The following is a 12,123-nucleotide window of genomic DNA, read 5'->3' as shown; positions in this document are numbered from 1 at the left end:
TACCATCGACTTATTACAAAAAACACAAAAGAAATTTAAGAAGTTCTCCTGTCATTTTAACAGAAGTAGAAAGTAGATTAATAAGTAGACACAAATAGACAAATAAATAAATAGATAAATAAATAGCTACATAAATGAATGAATAAAGAAATAAACTCTCCAAAGATTGTCTAAGTTTACCATCGATTTATTACAAAAAACACAAAAGAAAATCAAGAAGTCCTCCTGACATTTTAACAGAAGTAGAAAGTAGATTAATGAGTAGGCACAAATAGACAAATAAATAAATAGGTAAACAAATAAATATATAAATAGATAAATAAAAAGACTCTCTAAAAATCATCCAAGTTACCATGCACTTATTAAAAAAAATTAAAAAGTGCATCTGACATTTTAACAGCAGACAATAAAAAGAGATCCGGTTCCCGAAAGTTGAGGGTGCTCCCCCAAGGCCGCTTGTTTTCCGTCGTCTATTTTTACTTCCCAAATTACAAATGACATTCCCGCGGAAGAATGATATTAATTTTTTTTTAATAATCATCGATGATCATGATCAGAGATTATCTTGGAAGTCGAGGCAGTTAAGTGGTTGGCGAGGGTATTGTCAAAAAAATGAAAAAAAAGGGAAAGATTGTGGCGTCACAGTTGAAGAGGTCAGGCCAAATTAGGATAGTTTTTTTTTTAGTTTGTTTGGTATTTACAGATAATGTTAAAACGTTATAACATGTATATATATACTTATATATAATATACTTATACATATACATATATATTTATATACATACATAATGTTAAAACGGTATAACATGTATATATATACTTATATATAATATACTTATACATATACATATATATTTATATACATACATACATATACACCCACCACATCTCCCCACTCTCCTGAACCCTCCAAAACAAAAACAGAATCACATACCAAACGCCTTCCCCCTTCCCCCCCAAAGAAGACCCTTTACACCAATATCACTGACAGAGCAAAGAAACGCCTCCAGAATATCTCCCCTTGCCCCACCTGCGTTACTCATGTTTCTTCTTCTTCTTCTTCTACATTTCCCGGTGTTGTAGCTACAGCAAAGAAGGCGGGGACAAGCCCACCATCAGAACCATTCCACCAGCACATGCACACAAACAAACAAACATACGCGCGCGCGCGCGCACACACGCACATACGCTCACATATACGACGGACGTGCAGCGAATCAGATGAGGAGCGCTGAGGGAACATATGATTTGATTTGATGCCATACGGGAGTGATCTGGAGTCAGAGTCTCTCTCTCTCTCTCTCTCTCTCTCTCTCTCTCTCTCTAGCTGGAGAGAGAGAGAGAGAGAGAGAGAGAGAGAGAGAGAGTTGTCTTTCTTTGCTTGAAGAGAGCCAGGAACACAAAGTACCTGGATGGCAAGTGTTCAGGAAATGGTTATTGATTCCATACCGAGTTTGTATCATGGTCGGTGGCTGGGATCTGGATTTGAGTGCTAAGGTGGTAATGTTGTAATGTTGCTTATATATATATATATATATATATATATATATATATATATATATATATATATATATATATATATATAATAACATATATATATATATATATATATAACCCCATTCTATATAAGAAACAATTCCACCCTTTTTATCTTCTTAATAACTTTCATCAACCTTCTTCACTACCATAAAGGAGGATTGGCTCAGAGATTATCCCTTTTACTTCCTCAACCCCATTCTCTACACATAACCGAACCATCTTAAACAGTTCCACCCTTTTATCGCTTCTTTTGTGTACTCTTGCGTTTCCTCTGCTTCCTCAACCCCATTCTCTACACATAACCGAACCATCTTAAACAATTCCACCCTTTTATCGCTTCTTTTGTGTACTCTTGCGTTTCCTCTGCTTCCTCAACCCCATTCTCTACACAAAACCGAACCATCTTAAACAATTCCACCCTTTTATTGCTTCTTCTGTGTACCCTTGCGTTTCCCAGTCTCCGCATACACTAGCTAAACAGTTTCTTTCCGTCAGTCGTTTTCAGCAACTTTACTTCCGTAAAGGAGGATTGGCTCAGTGATTAACCCTCTGCTTCTGCCCGCATTTCGTCGTGATCTTAGAGAGTATCCATTAGCTTTGTGATATCTCCAAGATATCACAAGATATCCTCTTGATATCCCCAACATAATTATCACAAGATAACCCAAGATATCACAGGATATCCCTAAGATCTCCTCTTGATCTCCCCAAGGTATCCCCAAAATACCTTTTGATATCCCCAAAATATCCCCAGGATATCCTCTTGATATCCCCAGGGTCTCCCCAAGGTATCCCCAGAATCCCCATTTGATATCCCAGAATATTCCCAGGATATCCTCTTGATATCCCCAAGATATCCCCAAGGTATCCCCAAAATACCCTTTTGATATCCCCCAAAATATCCTCTTGATATCCCCAAGATATCCCCAAAATATCCTTTTGATATCCCCAAAATATCCTTAAGATATCCTCTTGATATCCCCAAGATATCCCCAAAATACCCTTTTGATATCCCCAAAAATATCCCCAGGATATACCCAAAATATCCCCAGAATATCCCCAAAATACTCTTTTGATATCCCCAGAATATCCCTAAAATATCCCCAAAATATCCCCAAGATATCCCCAAAATACCCCTGAAATACCCTTTTGATATCCCCAAAATATCGCCAGGATATCATAAGACGATACCTCTCCTCTCCCATACAGCAGGCTTTCAGATGACTTCCAACCCTCCTGTTGTCAAATGCCATTATTGGGAGCTTTATACTTCAGCTGCCTCGCCCATAACTGAAGTCAGCCCGTGTTACTGTCACCGCTCTCCTGAAGTTGAAGTTCAAGGGAGGATTGACAGAGGGCGTTTGAGAGTTCCTTTGTTGCCATAATTCGTGAAATGTTGTTGTCAGGTACAGAAGACCTTGGGTATTAGGTGACTGGTAACTGGTTTTGGTCACAGGTTCTGGAAACCTAGAAGTGAGTATTCTTTTTCAGAATGTATATCACTGAATTTCTCCAGTCTTCAGTACTGTAGATACACGGACGTAACGTGAATTAAGTAAGCATTTTTATAGCAATTGTTTCGTAGTTCCTTTGTTGTCATAATTCGTGAAATGTTGTTGTCAGGTGCAGAAGACTTTTGATGTCAGGTGACTGACAGCTGCTATTTGTTCCAGCTTCTAAAAACCTACAAGTGAATATTTATTTTAAGAGCGGTTTTTATCTCATTTCAACATTCCTATAATATTACGTCTAATGTTAAGCTGGCGTAGGTTGTGTAAGTGATTAGTTTTACGTAAGAAACAGACAGAATAGAATCGTTATAATGATAAAAACTAATCGCTATAAAAAGTCTTGCTTAATTAAAGTTAGCTTTGTGTGTCTACAGTATTAAAGTGTGGAGAAATGCGAGGAAATATATCCTTGTAATAAATATCCACTTCTAGGTTTGTAGAATCTGGAAACCTAGAACTTAATATCTATTTTCAGAATATTTATCATCACATTTCTCCAAAATTTAATACTGTATACACAGACATAGCTTTAATTAAGTCACGTTTTTATAACGATCATTTTTAGTTTTCCGTAACAGGAAACTATTGAGGTTGCTTTGTCTGTTCGTGCGCCCTCAGATCTTAAAAACTACTGGCTAGAGGGCTGCAAATTGGTACGTTGATCATCCACTTTCTAATGATCATACATACCAAGTTGCAGCCCTCTAGCCTCAGTGGTTTTCATTTTATTTAATGTTTGTGATCGTGCTTCTGGCAACGCAACAACACAGGCCACCACGGTCGGCTGAGAATTTCATGGGCCGCGGCTCATACAGCATTATACTGGGACCACCGAAAGGTAGATCTATTTTCGGTGGCCTTGATTATACGCTGTACAGGAAACTCGGCAATCGAGTTTTCTTACTCAGTATAATGCTGTATGAAACTCTCAGCTACACCTCCGGAAAGCGCTGCCAGATGCACGATCCTTGGCTAACGTTAACCTTGAATAAAATAAAAACTGCTAAGGCTAGAGGGCTGCAATTTGGTATGTTTGATGATCGGAGGGTGGATGATCAACACACCAATTTGCAGCCCTGTAGCCTCAGTAGTTTTTAAAATGTGAGGGCAGACAGAATACAGCGCGGACGGACAGACAAAGCCGGCACAATAGTTTCCTTCTACAGGAAACTGAAAACTAATCATTTACTTGATATCAGAAGCAACATATTACGGGAATGTCGAGGTAATTATTCAGCAAAGCAAAAAAACGGAATTGTGAGTCACAGACAGGGCGAGAGAGCGCTAATGAAATTGCATTCCCAGACGTCATATTGTTTGCTTCAGGTCCTCCTCTGGCCGGCCAGAGCCTGTGACGAAGATGGGACCTCACAGAATTCGTGGGTTTAGTGTTTTTTCCCTTTTTTTTTTGTCTAAAGAAGCATCAATGATTTTAACATTGATGGAGGATTGTTGGTTGGTTTATGAGCAGTATTGTTTGTTGCAATGACTTTTTAATTGAGGATATGTTTAAGAAAATTTGTATTATGAGCAGTATTGATAGTTGCAATGTAGTTAATTCATTATAGTTTTAAAAGAATTCGGAAGTTTTATGTTTTTTGTCGCAAGGAACGTCGATAATTTTAACATTGATAGAGTTTTGTTGGTTGTTTGATAAGCAGTATTGATAGCTACAATGACTTTTTGATTCATTATAGTTTTAAGAAGAGTTGCTGTATAACCATCATTAATAGCCACATTGTATTTTTGATTCATTATAGTTGTAAGAAAATTTGTTTTATAACCATTATTAATAACCGCATTGTATTTTTAATTCATTATAGTTTAAGAAAATATGCTATATAACCATCATTAATAACCACATTATATTTAATTCATTATAGTTTTAAAAGAATTCGTGAGTTTTATGTTTTTTGTCTAATGGAACATCACTACTTTTAATAATGATAGAACCTTGAAGCTTGTTTTATAAGCATCATTATAAGCCGCAATGATTTTGTAATTCATTATAGTTTGAAGAGAACTGTTAATTTTTATGTTTTTTGTTTCAAGAATGTCAATAATTGTCATAATGACGAGACACTGATGCGTGTTATGTAAGCATCATTATTAGCCACAATGACTTTTTAATTCATTATAGTTTTAGGAGAATTCGTAATTTTTATGTTTTTTGTCTAAAGGAACGTCAATAATTTTCGTATTGGAAAACCCTAGCAGGCTGTTTAATAAGCATTGTTAATAGATACAATGATTTATTGAATTCGTTTCTAGTTTTAAGAGAATTAGTAACTTTTATGTTTGAATCAAGAAACGCCAATAATGTTTCAAATTTCCAAAATTTAGGAGGTTCGTATATAAACAGTATTGGTAGCAACAGTGATTTGTTAATTCATTATAGTTTTAAGAGAATTCGTAACTTTGATGTTTGTTGTCTCAAAGAACGTCAATAATTTTCACATTGATGAACTCTTGCAGGTTGTTTCATAATCATTATTAACAACCACAATGAATCTTGTTGGTTGTTTTATAACCATTATTCACAGCCACAATGTATTGTTCATTCGTTGTATTTTTAAGAGGTCTTAGTGACATCAGAAAATGTTTTTAGTTGATGCAACCAACAGATGCTATATTTTTGTTTTTGCATTTTATCCCGATTGTACCATTTCCTCCACCCTTGGATTAAGATCATCTTTCAAACTTTGATGTTAATTGAAACTAGAATTTCCACTCGTATTTCGTGACGTGTTTAAATGCATACGAGATTTTCACGGGAAGGCTCACGGTTTTAATTTCCTCTCTCTATCCATTTCGCGAATAAAGAAGTAAAAAATGCGCCGGAGTTTCTTCGGCGCAATCGAGTTTTCTGTACAGCCGCTACAGCGTATAATCAAGGCCACCGGAAATAGATCTATCTTTCGGTGGTCTCGGTATAATGCTGTGTGGGTCGCGGCCCATGAAACTTTAACCACGGTCCGGTGGTGGCCTGGCCTATGTCGTTGCCGGGCGCACGATTATGGCTAACTTTAACCTTAAATAAAATAAAAACTACTGAGGATAGGTGGCTGCTATTTGGTAAGTTTGATGACTGGAGGGTGGATGATCTACATAGCAATTTGCAGCCCTCTAGCCTCAGTAGTTTTTAAGATCTGAGGGCGGACGGAAAAAGTGCGGACAGAAAAAAGTGCGGACAGAAAAAAGTGCAAACAGAAAAAGTGCGGACAGAAAAAGTGCGTACGGACAGACAAAGCCGGCACAATAATTTTCTTTTACAGAAAACTAAAAAGTCAGGTCGGTTTATTTAGGGAAAAGTTCTTTACCAAAAATATTCAAGTATTATCCAGTCTGAGGACAGTTACTTCAAGTAATCCATCACAAGACGTTGAGGAAATATATATATTGGATAATAATATCGAGCCCTGACAAACCATTAATCTTCTTCAGTAATGTGTGATATTTTAACTAGCGTCATGAAACAAACGCAACTCGCTGGAACTCATCAGTAAATATTAATCTCCATTTTTAGTTTTCTGTAAAAGAAAATTATTTTGCCAGCTTTGTCTGTCCGTCCTCACTTTTTTCTGTCCGCACTTTTTTTTCCGTTTGCTCTTTTTCTGTCCACACTTTTTTCTGTCCACACTTTTTTCTGTCCACACTTTTCTGTCCACACTTTTTTGTGTCCGCACTTTTTTCTGTCCGCACTTTTTTTCTGTCCACACTTTTTTCTGTCCACACTTTTTTCTTTCCGCACTTTTCTGTCCGCACTTTTTCTGTCCGCACTTTTCTGTCCGCACTTTTTTCTGTCCACTTTTTTTTCTGTCCGCACTTTTTTCTGTCCACACTTTTTCTGTCCGCACTTTTTATGTCCGCACTTTTTTCTGTGCGCTTTATTCTATCCGCACTTTTTTCCGTCCACACTTTTAGTCCGCACTTTTTTCTGTCCACACTTTTTTCTTTCCGCACTTTTCTGTCCGCACTTTTTCTGTCCGCACTTTTCTGTCCGCACTTTTTTCTGTCCACTTTTTTTCTGTCCGCACTTTTTTCTGTCCGCCCTCAGATCTTAAAAACTACTGAGGCTAGAGGGCTGCAAATTGGTATGTTGATGACCCACCCTCCAATCATCAAAAATACAAAATTGCAGCCCTCTAGCCTCAGTAGTTTTTATTTTATTTAAGATTAAAGTTAGCCATAATCGCGCTTCTGGTAACGATATAGGCCAGGCCACCACCGAGCCGTGGTTAAGGTTCCATGTCCCGCGGCTCATACGGTGTCCTTGATTATACGCTGTACAGAAAACTCGATTTGTTTGTTATTCCCGACGCTTTGCCATGAATACAAATTCTTCATTAGCCGCTGAATATTTCGCATCACATAAAACACTCACTTGTCACTCGGCCGGTCGGCAAAATGAATTCTCTTTTATAATCAACAACACTTTTCTAGCACTTCATTTTGGTTTTAAATATTACCTTGCATTTTATCATTTTGTTAAAATTTCATCTATTTATTTATTGATGTGTTCATTTATTTTGTTTTTTCTTTTTAAACTGATCTCTCCTTTTGCATTTCGCAATTCTTTCTGTTAATTCTTTCAAATGAACGAAATAATATTCTTTGGAAACTTGAATTTCAAGTCAGTGTTCCTTATGAATGTTTCGTCTTCTGAATAATAATAATGATAATAATAATAATAATAATAATAATAATAATAATAATAATAATAATAATAATAATAATAATAATAATAATAATATCCGTTGGAAGGTTGAATTTCAAGTCAATGTCCTTTCTGAGCTTGTTCCATGTGAATAGGTTTCATCCTCTGAATAATAATAATAATAATAATAATAATAATAATAATAATAATAATAATAATAATAATAATAATGAGTTTTCAAATGGAGTGAAAGTGGTGCATAATAATAATAATAATAATAATAATAATAATAATAATAATAATAATAATAATAATAATAATAATAATAATACGAGTTTTCAAATGGATGTGAAAATGGTGAATAATAATAATAATAATAATAATAATAATAATAATAATAATAATAATAATAATGATAATAGCTTTCAGATGGACGTGGAAATGGTGCATAATAATAATAATAATAATAATAATAATAATAATAATAATAATACGAGTTTTCAAATGGATGTGAATATGGTGAATAATAATAATAATAATAATAATAATAATAATAATAATAATAATAATAATAATAATAATAATAATATGAGTTTTCAGATGGACGTGAAAATGGTGAGTAATAATAATAATAATAATAATAATAATAATAATAATAATAATAATAATAATAATAATAATAGCTTTCAAATGGACGTGCAAGCCTTACAGAAGCAATTAAAAGCACAGTCAGAGTTGCATTTAATAAAAAGAAAATGCGTATTACGGCATTCACTGCAGCGAAAATGAAAGGGCAGGGTGTACGGAGCGGAAAGGCCAAATGGTAATTACTTGTAGAGAAACTGGGAGCTTTTAAAACGAAACACAAAGGGGTGGTTGTACATAGTATTAGTTCTGCTGGTGCTCTTTCATTAAGTGAAATATTGCTTTACTATTTTTTTTTATTTGTCATAATGGTTCGTTTCTAGTTTTTTTTGTGAAAAGAAGCTTTTGTCCTGGCTTTGTCTGTCCGTCCGCACTTTTTTCTGTCCGCACTATTTTCTGTCCGCACTTTATTCTGTCCACACTTTTTTCTGTCCGCACTTTTTCTGTCCGCACTTTTTCTGTCCGCACTTTTTCTGTCCGCACTTTTTCTGTCCGCACTTTTTCTGTCCGCACTTTTTCTGTCCGCACTTTTTCTGTCCGCACTTTTTTCTGTCCGCACTATTTTCTGTCCGCACTTTTTCTGTCCGCCCTCAGATCTTAAAAACTATTGAGGCTAGAAGGCTGCAAATTGGTATGTTGATCATCCACCCTCCAATCATCAAAAATACCAAATTGCAGCCCTCTAGCCTCAGTAGTTTTGATTTTATTTAAGGTTAAATTAGCCATAATCGTGCTTCTGGCAACGATGTAGGCCAGGCCACCACCTAGCCGTGGTTAAAGTCTCATGGGCCGCGACTCATACAGCATTATACCAAGATCACCGAAAGATAGATCTATTTTCGGTGGCCTTGATTATACGCTTTACAGAAAACTCGATTGCGCCGAGGACACTTCGACGCATTTTATACTCGTTCTTTCGTGAGATATTGAGTGAAATTTACAATGTTATATAACAATACTCTTTATATCTAGATACTTCTAGTCAAATTCCTCTTCAATTTACCTATCTGTTTATTTTTTTTTAGTTTCTATTTAATTTCATTACGGCGTCGATAACCTAGAAGTTGGGACGCCAGTTTTAGTGCCCGTGATTCAATCAATCAATCATGATTTGAATACTACTGTAATAAATACATTTGTATTTGATATATTTTGTAATATTTTTTCCATGTCGTCGGTTTTGTTGTCGAAAAATAAAATTAATATGACATTCCATATTACTGCTCTTCTGGATTTGAACACTGTTGTATTAAATATACAGTTGTATTTAATACGTTTTATAAATTTATCCATGAACTTTTTATTCTCAGTGTTGTTGTTTTTTCATACTTTAACCACTCGTCGGTTTTGTGGTAGAAAAATAAAATTACTGTATTAAATACAGTTGTATTTAAAATACATTTTATATATTCCATCCATGTAGAATCCCATGCACTCACTGTTCTCAGTAATATTGCCCTTTAATGCTTTATCCCTAGTCGGTTTTGTGGTAGAAAAATAAAAATTAATGTGATATTCAGCGTTACAGCATTTCGTGATTTGAATACAACTCTATTAAATACAGGTGTATTTGATACGTTTTATAAATGTTACCCATAGAGAATCCCAAGCATTTATTGTCCTCAGAACATCAGTTTTTTAATACTCCATTCCTCGTCGGTTTCTTAGCGGGGAAATAAGGTTATTATTAATGATAATAATTTCCATCCCACAATCTGGTTAAGGCAGTCTGTGCGTCTAGATGACTAGATATAAACAGATGGGAAACATAGCTTCGATTCCCGGTGACCTAGCAGCTATTATAACCCTTGCGCACATGCCCTTTATAACCCTGATAGGCCTGAAAGAGGGATATAAGGTCTACCAACTCGTGAAAAGGTCCCTGAAACGAACAGAAAAAAAATAATATATATTGCATCGCTTCGACTCCCGGAGAGCTAGCAGCTATTATAACCCCTTGCCCATATGCCCTTTATAACCCTGAAAGCCCTAGAAGAGGGATATAAGGTCTACCAACTCGTGAAAGGTCCCTGAGACGAACAGAAAAAAAATGAATATATAAGACATAGCTTCGATTCCCGGAGACCTAGCAGCTATTATAACCTTGCCCACAAGTCCCTTATAACCCTGGAAAGCCCTGAAAGAGGACTAAAAGGTCTGGTAGTGGACTATAAGGCCTAGCAACTCATGAAAAGGCCCTGAGATGCACAGGAAAAAAATTAATATATAATGCATTGCTTCGATTCTCTGTGAACGAACACCTATTATAACCCCTGCCAACAAGGTCTTTATAACCCCGGACACCCTGGAAGAGGACTGTAAAGTCTGAAAGAGGACTGAAAGGTCTTAAAGAGGACTGAAATGTCTTGAAGAGGACTATAAAGTCCAGCAACTCACGAAAAAGCCCTGTACTCCAGCCCCAAAACAGGGGGCCACGAACGTGAGTGCTCCAGCGTCCAGTAGCAGACCACGCTTGTTGAAGCGGCAGATCAATAGATGGCGTTGGCTCTCTCGTTCCCTATCTATCACCCCTGCGCGTAAAGAGGTTCCCTTTTTTTTTTTTGTATTATTTTGTCTCCTTTTTGTATTCTATTGAAGCTCGCGTCGTCAGAGTGTTTACAGGAACAACGAGCTTTGAATCAGGCGATAAACTCCCCGCCGTGGGATTTCTTGTTGCAGGGAGTTTGGGAGGGGGATTTTGAATGGAATTGAGTTTTGCGTTTCATTATTGCGTATTACTCGCGTTGCGGAGTTGCTGCTACGCTTGAGTTTTGTGATGTTTACTTTTCGCTTGGACATTCGACGGCGAATTTCGAGAGGAATTATTGAATGTTATTGCGTTAATCCTTTTTGAATTAACATTAATTTAACAGCACTAATAATGCGTTATTATTATTATTATTATTATTATTATTATTATTATTATTATTATTATTATTAATTATTATTATTATTATTATTATTATTCGAAGAAAATTTCTAAAGGAATTATAGAATATTCTTACGTTAATCTTGTGGAAAATGTCATTCATTTAGTTGCGCTATAAATGCATTATTATTATTATTATTATTATTATTATTATTATTATTATTATTATTATTATTATTATTATTATTATTATTCGAGGGCGAATTTCTAAAGGGATTATAGAATATTTTTGCGTTAATCTTATGGGAAATATCGTTCATTTAACTGCGCTAAAAATGCGTCATTATTATTATTATTATTATTATTATTATTATTATTATTATTATTATTATTATTATTATTATTTTCTAAAGGAATTAGAATATTCTTGCAAACGTTTTGAATTGACGAGTTTAACAACACTAATAATGTTCTATTATTAATTATTATTATTATTAAAACATTATTATTATTATTAAAAACGTTCTAGAGAATATGCAATAAATTACTTATCTAAAACAATTCTCCATGTCTTTTGTAATTTATTATTATTATTATTATTATTATTATTATTATTATTATTATTATTATTATTATTATTATTATTATTAAAGGTTCAAACCAAGGGGCAATGCATTAACTATCTAAAACAATTCTCGTAGTATTTTATAATTTACTTATATTTTTTATCTCTTTATTCATGAATTTGTTAATTTATTTTTTCTTTTCTGATAACTTATCTCTTCTTCTTGTATTTCCTATTATATTTTTGGAATTTCTTTCAAATGAACACCATAATATTCTTTGGAAGCTTGAATTTCAAGTCAGCGACCCCTGTGGTGGGATTCTTCCATATGAATAGG

This window comes from Macrobrachium rosenbergii, chromosome 48 (genome assembly GCF_040412425.1).
Source record: "Macrobrachium rosenbergii isolate ZJJX-2024 chromosome 48, ASM4041242v1, whole genome shotgun sequence".
In the NCBI taxonomy this organism is placed as follows: domain Eukaryota; kingdom Metazoa; phylum Arthropoda; class Malacostraca; order Decapoda; family Palaemonidae; genus Macrobrachium; species Macrobrachium rosenbergii.
This window is presented reverse-complemented; position numbering follows the sequence as displayed.